Source organism: Mugil cephalus, chromosome 16 (assembly GCF_022458985.1).
Source record: "Mugil cephalus isolate CIBA_MC_2020 chromosome 16, CIBA_Mcephalus_1.1, whole genome shotgun sequence".
NCBI lineage: Eukaryota > Metazoa > Chordata > Actinopteri > Mugiliformes > Mugilidae > Mugil > Mugil cephalus.
The window spans coordinates 24165926-24182443 of record NC_061785.1 but is presented as its reverse complement, the minus strand read 5'-3'; positions in this window follow the sequence as shown (position 1 = coordinate 24182443).

The following is a 16518-nucleotide window of genomic DNA, read 5'->3' as shown; positions in this document are numbered from 1 at the left end:
CAACTACATATGTGCAATATCTGTGTAATGTGCAGTATCTCCTCTAAATACATATACTTTTTTTTATACCTGCTGTTTTGCACTGTCTGCATCCCTCCCAAAGGGTAGATGTGTGAATGTATATTTATATATTTATATACAGATAAGAATAAGATATGAATACTCATTTTCCATATCCCATTCATGTACAATTTTCCTCCCAACTACATGTACATATACTTATATTTTTTTTATACCTGTAGTTTTGCACTGTCTGCATCCCTGCCAACAGAGATGTGTGAATATATACATATATTTATACAGCATACCCATTTACATATTTTGTTACTTGAACACGGCTTTGTTTGTTTGTAATATAGCTTTCATATATTTTTTGACTTTATTATATTTTATTCTTTAGTCCACCAATATGTGCACTACATGCACTCTTTGTGATGCTGAATGTCTCTGCTGCTCATCTCATCTCATCTCATCTCATCTCATTATATAATAATAAAGGCATATCTTATATCATATATCTTATCTTATCACTTCTGGAAGTGATGCTGAAATAATAGTGTGGCAGTGAAGCAGCTTGCAATGTGTGGGGACAGAAAGTCATGAATCCTCAAAGGCCTCAGCAGTGCACACCTCCTTTTCTTTCTCTTTGTTGGCATCCCCCATTATGTTGTCTTTCTTTCCATAATTTGACTTTTCTCTTCTCTGCTACATTTTTTTCTATAGTTTTCTCATTCTTTTTGTTCTTTCAGCACTTCCCTTTACTTCCTTTGTCCTTTGTTGTTTCGGTCTTATTGGATTCTTCCATTTCTTCTTCTCTCCATTTACTTATCACACTTTATTCTTAAATCTATCAATTATTTGCTTCTTCTTCTTTACTCTCATTTTTTTTATTCCAGTCTTTTCTATTCCTGTCTTCTCCTCCATGCTAACTCATCGCATCTATATTATTTTTTTTTTATCTCCATCCAACTTGTTTTGCCCCTCCACCCCACCACCACCAGCTTTGTCTAGTATTCCTGTCTTTGCTTTGTTCGATCTTCTCTCCTAAAATACTTCGTCTTCCTCTCTTCCTCTTCTATATATCAGGCCTTTCTCTTCTCTCTCACTTCTGTCACATTGTGCAAACATTTTTGTGACCGTGGGTGAGACAAGAGAAAAAAGGGCTGCATTATTTGAGGACATCCCGTAGCCAAACCATTTCCTCGTCTGAAATTATGGAGGCGGACAAGAAACATTCCTGAAAATGCTAAACATTCAGATGAGGCTTATTAACACTGGAACTTATCAAATGCTTTCAGTGTTTTGCAGGAACTTAGAAGCTTTTGTTGTGTCTGACCTACTGTCAAAAGACTATTTGACAATCAACATCAGGGTCAGTGAACACCATCTACTGTATGCGTTTTGACTGATCAGCCTCATTATGGTACTATTGTTTGTCACATATCACATGCTTATTGTTAAGGGATCACAAATGTAGTTTCATTGTAATGTAGCAAACACTCATTCTAACACTGGTTACAGCAGGGTACTCTGTAGAAATGACCAAAAAAACAAACAAAAAAAACAAAGTAAGTTCAGATAGCACCAAACACTATATTTCTATAGTGGTTTGTTCTTTTAAAAGCAGCAGCATCACAGGGCAAGAATACACCATTCACCTATTAATGAATTTACAGATTTTAGTTTGATACGTCATGCTTTTTTAAAAACACATTCCTCATGGGATTGTAAGACACCTTTCCATAAAACATGTATAAATCAAGTCAAATCAAAATTACTTGTCAAAGTAAATTACTACTAAAACTAGATTAGGTAAATTACAGTAAATTTACATCTTAATTAAAACAACAACACCAATTAAACAACACTATTTAGTCCATCTAGTACCGGTTTCCTATTTGCATGAACAGTTGTGTTAACAGTTGATATATCTGCAGTGACTTCAAGTTTTTACATTGTATTTAGATCTTTTCTTCTAAACAGTGCAACTTGGTTAATTCCTTGGCAGTCCTGCTATATTAAGAATATTTTAGAACATTGTATAAATGTAGTATTTGAAACTGTGAATTCAAGGTTCAAGGCAAATAATACAGATTTGAATATACCATATGTCTGTATCTGTATCTGTATCTGTGTCTTTATTAATAAAATACAAGCTTTTTTAAAAAAAAAAATTAGGGCAAAACTATAATATCAGCCATTTAAGAATGGAAAAAAGTCAAAATGAACTAATCATTGCAAAACAAAGCTTAAAATCAGTGCTGTAACACAACCTAGAGAAAGTGTTTCAAAACTACTGTGGAAAGAATTGTCAAAATTTCTCAACATACCTTCGCTAATATTGACTCAATAATACGAACATACGAACACATAAATGGTAAATGGTCTTGCTCTTATATAGCGCTTTTCTACCTACTCAAAGGTACTCAAAGCGCTTTTACAGTCAGAGACACACCCACCTATTCGCTCACACAAGCACACGCACATTCACACCAATGCCAGTTGCACTGGGAGCAACTGGGCTCATGGACAACCCACGCTACCTACTGAGCCACAGCCGCCCCCAAATAACATAAGTAAGTACATAAATACACCTTAGTTACCCACATTCCCAGAAACACATTTGAACTAGTGTTTTGGAGGTTGGTAATTTACTCTGTGGTAAATAGAGTTTGGTTATGATATTAGGAAACAAGATGCCCACCTTCCCATATTAGAGACAACAATTAATGTAATTTAAATAAAATTTGCAATGTGTGTTTTTGAAAGCTGCACTTTGCAGAAGAAGACTAGAATAATACTAGTTGAAATTCACCTTGTACTCCGGAAGATTGTTCACAAATCCAGTGCCACTCTTTGTGTGTCACAGTTAGCCACTGAAACAGGTTTCAAAAAAATTATTTATTATTCCAATATCAAACAGCTTGTCAACATTAGAAGAGAGAGAACTCAAAGGAACTATGTACTAAACTTAAAATCAACAAACGTGCAGATCTGTATTTTAAAGAAGGCCAGCTAACATTAGCTAAATACACAAAGTCCAGCCGAATATAAAATATGTTAACATCCAAGTATAATGAGAATGACTGACAATTGACTATCCAGTTAAGAAAAACTATTTTCTTATGCTAAAAAGCAAAATAAAATTGGTAGGCTACTCACCAATTAGTTCACAAGATGGAGATGGATAAATAATCACCACTTGAACATGTGTTGACTCATCTGCTCAGTTTTGTATTCCCACAATGTAATGGAAACAATACTGTTTTCTTTGCTACCAATATTGTAAACCAGTGTTATTTTTCATTTCACTAATTAAAATTTACAGTAATATCCTGCATTTAGATATAGCAGGTTTGAACTGTTGACATTTGAATGTAAACTGACAGCAATTTCTAACAGTGATATAGAAATGAGATAAATGGGGAAGTGGGTTAAATTAAGTTTTGTTTTTTGTTTTTTTCCAAAAGACGCATTTTGAAGGTATGGCTTAGTACGGTGTGTTGTAGTTCATTGAAGTACTGGTCTCCAATAAAGTTTTACATTGATCTAAAAGTAGTGTAATCCTTGTCTCTGTACCCATAAGCAGTACAGCTCCAGTGAATAAACAACCATAGGCCAACAAAGAAATTTACACAAGTTCACTAGGCAGAGCAGATTCTCCATGAACCAGAGGGATACCGTTTCCATTCCCCTCAAAACATACCACTGCTGAAGTGTCCTTGAGCAACACACTGAACCCCCAGTAGCTCTCAGTGCATGGCACTGGTGTGTGAATGTGTGAGTGAATGGGCTGTGACTGCCTGTGACTGTAAACTGCTTTGAGCGCCAATAGGTTGAAAGGTGTGATATAAAAACAAGGCCATCTAGCATTTACTATTCAGCTTGAAAGACACAAATAGGCAAGTTCTTGATTTGCAGTTATAGATTGTTTTACATCTTGGAAAGTGTACTTCCTGAGTCCTGAGCCTACTGAATATCTGAGTTTTAATAACCACACAGTTAATGTGTGTTGTCACGGCAAACATCCCAGGACACATTTACATGAGCTAACCTTGACCCCTTGCCCTTGCGACAGTGATTAGATTGTACTCAGAAAGGTCATTGCTGAAATTATAGAGTTAAACCAAGCCTACATTTAATAAGCACAATTTAAAATATGGTCAGTGTGGAGTGTAAACATGCAGGCCATTGTGTTAGGTAACTCTGGCAAAGCAATGCATCTGTGTGAATTAACAAGTTGACAGAAAGTTCACTTCCGTGGGATAGCATAATTGGTCACATCATTCTTTGTGACGTGAGAGCGTGTGTCACTATGTGCTAGTGTGTCATCCTTTCATCATTCCACATGATGTGGATAAGGCATTGAGTGTATGCACATGTATATTCAAAAGTGTATGTGTCTACTTGTTTATGCGTGTTTCATTATTTGTGTTCAGGAACTGGTGGCATTTTAAAATGGTTTTCTATTGACATTAGGCTGATCTGTCAAACAGTTTGTCACATTAATGTGTCTGTGTGTCTGTTTGACGTCTCTGACAAACAGCTTTTGTTAACACTATTATGCCTTTGTGATGCATTTCCCTCCTCCTGTTTGATTACCTCTACGTGTATGTATATTTGTGTGACATAATGGCCTGGCCAGAGTGTTAATGCGGACTGTAATGAAACCACAGGTCCAGACACACCTTCTCATTGAACTAAATGTCACTACCAGTGGCTTTATTACTTGCTCCTGGTATGATGCTACTAGTCCCACCTCACATTACTTGAGGTAAATTAACCTAGGCTTTATCATACTCTACATGATGATTTGTTTTATTGAACCTATACTACATAAATTCATTTAATGTTTAAAAGACAACATTGTGGTATCTCTGTTAATTTGAACTGTAGATTTTGTCAACTGTTGCATAACATGGAGTTCTCAGCTTGATACTGGTTTACTTAAACATGTTTAACTGCTCCTATTAAAGATACTATAGCAAATTTTGCCTGTGGTATAAATCTGAAGGGGAATTAAACTGCTGTAAACTACATTTACATTTTATTATTTTTTATATGAATGAGGGGGCATTTATGTTTATTTTATCATGATTCTTTCTTTCAGTAACTGGTTCAGCTTATACCTACCTGTGATGAAACCTCCATGTCTGTCACACTGTATGTACCAATATCTGCTCCAACAATGGACGGCTGTTTTCATCGTGGGGCCTAGAGAGGTGCATAGACCTTCACAAGAACCTCTGCAGACTGTGTGTGTGCATCTCGGAAGCACTGAACATTCTCATCATCCTCTGAGGTCGCAGTGACATGCAGGAGGTCAGCCAAATCAAACTGGTCATCATGATGAAGGAAGACATGCACCCACTTATACCTCTCTGCTCTGTATAAACCTTGTTTGACTATATTTATTTTGCATTTTATAGTCTGAAATACAGTTACTGTTTTGTTACCATTTTGTGTTTAGTGTCTTATAGATATAGATATAGATTAGATATATTTCATTATTATGCAGTGGTGGGCCGTCAGGGCCTGCAAGGCTCTTCTCTACTGGCATAAGAAATATCTGAATGACTTAATTATATTTTCCATGAATACCTATTAAATAATTCTTAAAGGTCCATTCACTTCCTTTCATAGCTTTTCCCCTGGTTACACTGCTTCCAAACACTTACTTCCATATAAAAGCTCTTATCCAATCACATTTCAGCCATGATTTGTTGCTAGAGTCAAATAAATCTGCCCGAAGGCCTTCAGAATCTGTTCTGCAGGCCCTGCAGCATAAAATAAGTTTTGATCAGACTGTTGCTTTAACCAATCAGATTTTTAGTTGAGGATACTGGGGCCTGCTTGCAGCCATAGGTGACATCAGTGTATTCACATTCTCTGATTAGATAGTCAGAGAGTGGGTAGCCAGAGCTAGCAAACTGCATCTGTTGTGAGCTGGATGGGGAAAATATAGCTATGTTAAGTTAATAGCTGAGGAGATGAAATGGATGTGATTGAGGATGTACTGTCAGAGCCATTTTCAAGACAGACTTTTCAAGAAAAGCTTGACATCGTTAAGAAAGGCTGGGCAACTCAGTAACTACAGAAAATATTTGTCAGACACTTTTGTTAGAATCTGCATTAATTCTTTTTACTATAAAACATTTATTGAGATACAGAAAATAATTTATGTAGCTACTCGGTCCCACCTTCGTCTGCCAAAACATTCCAAAGAGGGCATAGTTTTCAACATTCCAATACATTATATCCAAAACTACTGAATGATTGTGATTGGTTGCCTACAGATGAGGAGGAGGAGGAGGAGGAGGAGTCCAACCGACATGTCAGTCGGTTGGACTGCCCCTTCTTCTGTATTCTCCAATCATGAGACAGCATCTGTAGACAAAATGAGGCGCATTGATGGGCATTGAAGGCATAGGTGGAAAATGTACTTCCAGCCACTGTTTATTGGTATTTACACACCTTTTGTTATCGCTTGTGTCACATGTCACTGTCAACTGAAAGTACAAGCAATAAGCAATAAAAAAAAACAATAATGTGTTATAACTTACTCTTATAACTTATCAACAGGTTATAGTATTTAAGGAAAAAGTCATCATATCAAATGACATTCTTCTTCATCTTGTTCTATACATCACATAACTTCAACGACTAACTCCACCTCAATAACCCTTTTCTGGACTAACGTTCAACGACTAACAGCTCAACTCTATATATCAAATCGGACCAAGTCTGTTAATGATGTTACCGTAATGTTGACTAATATTTTTCAACATCACACAAATGCACTTTATGTAAAAGTATCATCCTTCATCCTAATTTCTAAAACTTCAATATTACGTTTTAACTTCAGACCTGGTTTGATAACTGCGATAAGCTTCCATTCCATTCCAAGCCTCTTATTATCCTCGCTAACTGGATGTATGCTGTCAGGCCACCTATGTTTGGCATAGACACTTAACATATGAATTATCCTCAAAGTTCATGTACCGAATAATGTAAAGGACGCATTTCTGGGATGCTCTGTTAGGAATTGCAACTAAGCAGTAAGGTATTATTTGATTGAACAAAGATAACCCCTCAAACATGACCGAGAGTTAGGCATTAATTCAGGTGAGGATCAGGGTTTTGAGCACTGACTGTATAGGGGTTGAACGATTTCGGAGTTTTTTTTAAAGTTGAATAACATCAACTTTGCTTTGCAGCAATGATACATATTGTTGCGTTTCACATAAAAGAATCTACAGAGGCTTTCCTGCAAGGTAATAGAAAATTGAACATGTCCTACTGTCGACTGTGGCCCACAACACTGCCAATGTTACTAATACTTTTAATATGCAGCTCTTGCTCGGCAAAAGCACACAAAAAACATGCTCTGTAACGTCAGTAACAATGACAACTAATAGAACACAACAGAACTGAATATAAAGACATGAACTTAACAGTAATGTGTGCTGCAGATATGTATAGCCTATATAAATTGGCACCATCAATAGAATTTAATTGTACTTCACAGGGTGTTGCAAGATAAAAAAAAAAAAAATGGTATTCTCTGTAAGCCTTTTCAGTTGTTTTATTAGATGTACTCCCCTGTAAATAGACTAGTCCTGTTAAACACCTGGAGCAGGACGAGTGTATAAAAGGCAGCTAGTTGCCTCTATGAGTGAGTGCATGAGTCAGTGGTGCCTATTGAATTTTATGGTGTCTCAGTGGGAGTTAATAAATAGCAAGGCATTCCATGGAACTGGCTTTTGTCTAAAGCCTCTTGTTCCAACATAATATGAAACAAATTGCTTGGCAGAAAAATAGGTGGTTAAGCTGAAAACTCAATAGTGCACAAAAACTTGGAACTACCTGTGGGGCCAGCTAGTGTAGCTACTAATATGAGCTCACTGAGGGAATAAACAAGCACTAGCCAGCCACAAATACTCATGTAGTTTTATAGCTAACCTCAATTCCATCAACATCTTCTGTTAATGATATGAAAAATGTACAAAATTAGATACGTTAAATCAGTAAATACTTTGTATCGGAGAAATAATGCCACACAATACGTGTGGCATTATTTCTTCGATGAAGCTTTGTGGAATAATTCTGCACAAGAGCTGTTGTCTGGGTATAGTTTCCGTGCACGTTTGTTGCAATAAGAAATATAATAGTCTTGTAATTGTATAATTGCAGAGTATTACTATACCAGATCAGTGCTAGATGATGATGGAAATGCACCAACAGTGTGTATGTTTTAGCCTGCATCCTGATGCATATAGTGTCAAGGGTTTAATTCAGACTTGATGGTTCTTTATGTACAAAGTCCGCAATGTGTAAAAGAAACAGGAAGAACAAATGATAGCCATACTGCACACTGTGTTTGCTTATGAATTTGAGCCTCTGTGTATGTATCATAGTAACAGCCATGTAGGAAGGCCATTCTAACTAAAGATATTGCCCTCCACAGGCTCTGATCACAGAGCCACCATATCTGAACATGCTTGCATGGCTCAAACTAGTTATTATGCATCTGAGCGTAAACAAAATTGTCTTCTTCAGATAACTTCTTGAAAACCCTTGAGAATGTGATATGATAATCATCTGTAGTTGGCACACTCGCTTACATTTGATATCAACCTATGACAGTCACAGTCATCAATGACTTTTTGTTGAGAAGAAATTACTTAAATGTGTCCTAAACTAATAAGCATTTTTATCTGAAAACAAAGACTAAATCAAAAATGGCTGTCAATCTTAACACTGCTGACAATATAGCATTGTGGTTACTTTAACATTAGGTTGTCTGACTTCCAAGCATTTTCACTCATCTTGTACCAGTGCCTCAAGTTTAATATGAGAAAATAAATAGTTCCTTACCGCTGCTTAATTGTCACAGTCATCAACACAAAACTCCAACTCAGTACAGTTTACTTTTGTAGCCCACATACATTTTATGTGTGGGAGTCCAGCCACTGGGGCTTGTGCATGCAAATATATGTGTGCTAAATGTGTGTGAGTGGGGTGGAGAGATATGATGAGTGTGCAACTATCAAAGTGAGAAAACTTACATTTAAACCTGATCCATCTTCAAGTAAACACATCAACAAATAGCAGTGGCTGCCTCTAGATTTACTTGCTAACTTCTAATGAATATGGAGAACTAAAAGGTTTATTAGGCTTATTAAAGAGGGAGACACAGAGGTTAGTAATAGAAAACAAATTATAAGAGATTAGAGGACAGGAGCTTGGTGCCAGAAAAGAGAAAGTAGAGGACATGTCCTTAGTGCATCGTCCCCTAGCAGCCTAGGCCTATAGCAGCACAACTAAGGGATGGTTAAGTCCAGCCTTAACTGAGCTTTGTCAAAAAGGAAAGTCTTAAGCCTGACCTTAAAAGCAGAGACAGTGTCTGCCTCCCAAACCCAAACTGGGAGCTCCACAGGAGAGAAGCCTGATAGCTGAAGCCTCTACTTCCCATTTTACTTTTTGAAACTCTAGGAACTACAAATAGGCCTGCACTGTTATACCCCTTTCACATCAAAAAATGGGATTTTCAGACCCAAGTCGACTCCCCTTTGGTCTGCTTTCACATTGCCAGAAGTCCCAGGTCGGAGCTCCCACTGTGAGGGCTGCGTGCCTGTTTTTATCCTCCCTTTCATACATCATCGCATTGACAACGTCATCATTTAACTGCAAGTAGTCAATGGACAGCATGATGTATTTTTTTAAACACTTTCAGTTTGTTGATGACCTGAAGAATGGACCAGTCAAACCCCTGTGCTTACTATTTTTTCTTCTTTTTTCCCCCTTTGTCTTCATTTGTCTGCATGGTTAAACACCACAGGGTGTCAACATTATATGAGATTGATACAGTTATATTCTTGCAGCTGAATATTTTGTTACTTCAGTGCGTGTGCGTGACCATCACCGGCCCTCCCTGGGAGCTACCTTGTTGATCTTTATTGAGTGAAGTAACATTGTGTGGCAAGGAGGGCGGTGCTATACCTCAGTGAATAGAGGGGGAGTACAAAGGACAGATTAGATGTGGAAGGATGGACAGTGGAATAGAACCGTGTGGTGCTGGTAGGAACTGGTGGTGTGTAGGGTTTCTGTGCTTTCCAAGTCATCTCAGTCAGGTTTGACAGGGTCCAGGGGGTGCTGTGCAGATCTCTGGAGAGATGGGAGAGTCCAGGTGGGTGAGTGTCCCAATAGAGGAGAGAAGTCTGCGATAGGGCACATAGTGATAGTGTGAAAGAGCTGTCTAGGCCTTAACAGGTGGGACCCATCAATTCTTCTTGATGTGATCCAGCATGAGTTGGAAGGTGACACCACACATGCATGTGGGCATGCCCTAAATATGAGTGAGACCATTGCCAGGGCCCAAAATTGAGTCAGGAGCCCCAGCCCCTGAGAACCACCAACCCAGTGTGGAGTGCATGGGTACCAAGACTAGTGAATCACCTTAGCCACGGGGCACACCACACCCCAGCGCACACGGCGAGCGATGACGATCACCCCACGACCGAACAAGTGCCCAACACACAACCCACACTCTTCAGAGATTAGTCTTTGCGGGAGTAGACCAAACCTTTGCTCTGTTTTGAGCTGGAACTTTTATAATCATCTGACGGGCTGTTGAGTGCCAAAATCAGAATGTAATAGGCAGATACCTCAACATCAGAGCGAAAAACCCAGGTCTACGAGGCACTCCTGCTCTCACATCAAAGGCAAACCAATAAAATCCTGGGTCGATTGCTGGGTCGAACCTGCGCAGACCAGGGTTTTTCGCTCAATGAGAAAGGGGCTTTAGATTGAAGTGATCTATTGGGATGATATGGTACAATGAGGCCTTTTTAGATATGACAGAGCTTGGCCTATCGGGGTCTTGTATGTAAGGAGGAGGTAATTCTAGTTTTTAAAAGGATCCAGTGAAGAGAAGCTTAAATTGGAGTAATATCATCTCTCCTGCTAATTCCTGTCAGTGCTCTTACTGTGGTGTTTTGAATCAATTGAAGACTTTTAATAAAAAAAGAGAGCTATTTGGACAGGCAGACAAATATGTAAAATATTACATCAAGATTTTGCACAGTAGTACTGGAGGACAAGGTAATGCCATCCAGAGAAATCAAGTGATTAGATAATGAATCTCAACAATGTTTAGGGCCAAACACAATGACTTATGTTTTGTCTGAGTTTGAAGGTGTCTTATGTCTTTAAGGCATGCTTGGACTTTAGCCAGCTGATTAGTTTCATTTGGTTTCATGGAAAAAATATAGCTGGACATCATCTGCATAGCAATGGATTTTATGCTGTGCATTTGAATAATACTGCCTAAGGGAAGCATGTATAATGTGAATAATATTGGTCCTAGCACAGAACCCTGAGGAACTACATAGCTTACTTTAGTATATATTGAAGAATCATTGTTTACATGGACAAACTGGAATCTGTCTGACAAATAGGATTCTAACCAGTCTAATGCAGTTGCTGTAATCTTGATCGCACTTTGTTTCTTTGTAGTAGAATACTACTAATGCAGTAATAAGATCTAGCAGAACAAGTATAAAGACAAGTCCATTGTCTGAAGCCATGAGGAGACTGTTGGTAACTTTAACCAGAGCCGTTTCTGTACTATGATGGACTCTAAAACCTGACTGAAACACTTCAAACAAACTATTCCTGTTCAAATGGTCACACAACTGTTTGACAACAACCTTTTCTAAAACTTTAAAAATAAAAGAAACGTTGGAAATTCTATAGGTCTATAGCAGGCTAAAACATCTGGGTCAAGAGTAGGTTTTTTAAGTAAGCAACAGTTTTAAAACAGCCTGGCACATATCATGTCAATAAAGACATGTTTATCACACTGTAACAATTTTATGAAAATTGTATAATCTTGCAGTATTAATTCTGCAACAGAGGACGTGGAATAGAGTAAATCTGGAGTGTTACAAACTGTATGTAAAATCATTGAACAGTAGATCATGCTAAGACCACTGCAAATTAAAACAAATAAGCATATCACAGCACAAATATACTAAGGAAATAATGTATATGCATCTTTTGTTGGTCTGGACAGGGATATGGTAACAAAGCCATAGAAATAAAAAGAAATGGTTTTTCAATGTCCAAGTCAAAGATACTTCCACAGTCTCTCTGACCAGCATACCAGTGCCCACCACAACACATACTGCTACCGTTGTTCTTGAGGTGGAAAATCATAACCCCTAATTCTGAAAGTTGCTACTCTTAAATCCATAACTCTCTCTTCAATGCTGCTGTCCAGCAGCCTTGATGGTTAGCTTTGTTGCATCCTGGTTTGGCAGTTTTCAGTGCCTACATTTTGAAACATAAAAGAAAGTGGAAACACTCTGATATAGGTCCAAGCCAGAGAAGAAGAACAGAAATGAGATCAAGCAGTGTAATGGATGAAAGAAGAAAGCTGCAGAGGGAAACCTCTGCCGCACAGAGACAGTCCTTGTCCTAATCAGTCTGAATAGGAGCTTAGTAGGGGATAAAACTACAACAATGATACTGTTCTGTTCAGAGTGCCGAGTTTGCTGTGCACATGTATTGCACATGTTCCTGGCCTTTATAATTGAAGAAAATTAAATTGTATGAATGGTAATTTTGTCATCATATTTATATCTCAGTTATGCTGTTTTCAGATGAAATAGAAAATGTTTTCAGATGGAATAAAAACCTTCATTATCTCACTTTCTTTATGTACAGTAAGGAGGAAATATAGAAATTAAAAATTAAAAAAAGGACATAATGTCCTTCTCGCTCTGTTTCATGATGATATCCTACTAAAAAGAAAATGGAGAGGATTAAACAATGCTGTTGGTTATTTCACCCATTTTCCAAGTATGACATCATGTTTACTGACTTCAATAGCTGCTTATTCACAAACATAACAAGACCAAGCCGTGATTAAGCACAATAAAAACAGATTTTATCATTGTAGTGAACAACAGTAAAACATGAATATATGACGTTATGATATTGAATTGTTTTCCAATCTTGACCTCTTTGCAGTAGTCCATGCAGGGCTGTTGGATGTTCGCTTTCACATCCAAAGTTCTAAATTTGCGCTGCCAGAAGCAGGTAACACTGTGTGTGTAGCACTTCAAGGAGTCTGTGTAGAACGCTCCGTTGCATTGGTTCCAATCTTTGAGCAACTGCATGTTGCCATAAGAAATGAATAAATCTATTATCCGTTCAGCACGGGCCACAACAGGGGCCAGGAGCAATTTTACAGGGGCTCTGGGTTATGGGTATTATCTTTTCTTCTACAATCAACAGTGTTTTTAATTATGAATCAGCCAAGATGGACAACTGTCAGTTATAACACAACTGAGAATGTTCCCAAAAAATGGTGGTGGAGACAAAGAAGTTGGAAGGTGGCTGAAAATTGGAGACATCTAATCAAAACTTTGAGGATGACAGAAGAGGTGGAGATGGGGTTAAGGAGGGTTACACAACAGACATCCTGCGGAAGAGGAACAGAATGACAACGATTTTAACAAACAGAGATGAGGGAATGATTGGGTGGGCAGGCAAATAGATCTCATCTCATCTTCCACTACTGCTTATCCTCACTAGGGTCACGGGTGTTGCTGGAGACTATCCCAGCTGTCATGGGATGAGAGGTGGGGTACACCCTGAATACGTCACCAGTCCATTACAGTGCTAACGGTTTTAACGGTCATGTCTGGAGGTGGGAGGACACCGGTGTACTTCTTGCGGACTACGGTGTGTCTATATATATATATATATATATATATATATAGATATATATATTGTGTGTGTGTGTGTGTATATATATGTATGTGTGTGTGTGTGTGTGTGTGTGTGTGTGTGTGTGTGTGTATATATATATATTGTTCACATAAGGGAATGGGACTTGACACGTGTTATGAATTATTCATGTGGTATTTTGCCAATCCAAATCTTGATAATTTCAGACCTTGTTGTTTTCACTCAAGCAATTACATCTATGATAGCTGAAAACAATTCCTCTCAATATCATTAGCTTGAAAGGAACAACTGTCAAGGTTGATAAAGTGGAATGACTACTCAGCACTGAGTAGTCATATGTGTGCCACTGTTAACACTTGCAATCACTTTCGACAAAGTGTTTACATACTCAAATTGCTGCTGTATGTTCTCCCTACAAGTACATCTAGACTCTGCCTTATATTAATTTTTCATGGTCTTCCTCATTTTGTACATCAGCATTTGGCAACATCCAATCCTCTGACAATTGTAACAATATAATATAGCAATAATTGACAGATGAAGTCTCTATTACATAACCTGCGGGTTGACTGTTCTGAGGCCCAATCTTGGCAGAGTTGAACTCCAATTTACTCCTGGTCAGTGTTCCGAAAGCGGACATTTGAATGGAACTGATTTGTGCTGGTAATGCCTAGGCAGACCGATTGCGACTTATAAGTGCTCCTCTGCCCTTATTTTTGTAGAAATGGTAAATAGTCTGTGTATAGCACTTCTCTACTTTAGTGGTACTCAAAGCACTTTAACAAACCACAGTAGCCTAATTTACTAATTTACCACACCTTGGTGCTACTTTAAGCCTTGATGTTGGTTGAATGCATAAGTGATGGATTGTCATGAGACTGAATCTGTTTTTCTGTTTAACAGAACTGTTAAGTTGGATATTTTCACGTGGGGTCTTATGGGGATTGACTTGTTTTTGGACAAACAAATTGCCATTTAAGGAACTCCAGTTTATGGCTTTTTAGACCCCAGGTTTGCGGCCAAAATGGACGGAAGGAATGAAACATATTTAATTATCCATAATTTAGTACTCTCCATATTTCAGTTTAAATTAGGCCCTTAGTGATATTTTTGACAAGGGATGTTTAATCACCCTTTGGGCTGTGCAAAGACCCTTTATCTCACTGATATCATGCCCACCCATATCTATAAATGAGGAAGTCTAATCCAGAGTGTGATACTAGCCGGTTTTTATTGACTGGGCCGAAGTCAACAAAACAGCCTTCTGATGCTGGTGCTGTAGTGCATGCATTGAGTGAACTAGGCTCTATTAACACATTCTGTTGTCATGACCTTAACCAAATTGTAATGTGGGAAATCAGGAAGTGAACAAGCAGAATCAACACTATTGAAATGCAGACATAATAAATTACCCTGCGGAGGGCGGTATTACACACTGTAGCATCAAAACTGCCTCAATGAAAAAAGCAAGCAGAAACGACTTCAACCATCATTTAAATTAAATGTATTAATTGAAAAGTTGTCATACAGCTCATCTGTTCTTCTACTACCGATATCCTCACTAGGGTCGTGGGGTTTGCTGGAGCCTATCCCAGCTGTCATCTGGCAGTCTATCGCAGGTTGTCATATTTAAGCTTTAAAAAAAACTCATAAAACTCACATTACCTTCTCTTCGGCTGAACTTGTTAACTCCTTAACTTCTTGCAACAGGATTGGATACATAATTTCTCTGGATGGTGCTTCTATGATCAGTGATTGGTTCTTTTAGTGAACAAAATGTTTTATCTATATCATGTCAACTAAATTTGTAGTTTTAGAAATGATAAAGCTCTTAATGATTGTAGGGGTCTTTGAAGGATTTGGCGTAATACTGACAATTGGAGGGTCCACATTAAAAATTCTTTGTATAGATACGGCAGCAGTTGGAATTTCAAAATTTTGACAAACAATCCTGTCATATTTTAAATGTTATTATGAGTTTCTCACAAATGTGGGTCATTTTGAAGGGTGTGCCAATGTTTTTAATGATTATTCCTTTGATGCCCTTGGTCTAAGTGATAATTGTTGAGCTGGATTGGCCCGATTTGAAAGGTTTTGTCATTTACAAACAAATCTCTCTGCTTTTAGATCTACTTTGACTGCTGCACTTGCATAGCTTCTTATCATCCACTTTTAATAAAATTTGTAAATAATTCGTACCATATTGTTCTTTGTTATTGCATGTAGGTGCACTTTTCTTAAGAGGGAGGAGTTGAAAACCTCTGAGCTGAGAAATGGACCCATGGATCAGAACAAACCCAAGGATATGAAGTTCTGATCCTTTTTCGAGGATCTACCACCATTTGTCTCATATGTGTATGTGCATGTACTGTATATGACACAGAATTTTCCCCTTTTTTTGCTATGAATTTCTTGCGACATAATGTAGGTCTTTTTGGTGCTGAGATCTTTCTCTAATCTTAGCCCCCTTGATGTCTGTCCTGCTCCACGGGTTGAAAAGGTTGTTTTTCTCTCAGGCCGTAAGACGACATACAACAACAATATACAACACCTCCCTGTGAGGAACCAACTGGACTACTATAGTTTCATCATCATCATCATCATCATTATCAACATCAACATCAACATCACTGATTTTTCTATGGATAAATAAAGTATCTAATCTAATCTAATCTAATCTAATCTAATCTAATCTAATCTAATCTAAATTCTTATCATTTAAAATAATACAACTGGTAAAACTGTCTATCCGCTTCAGTT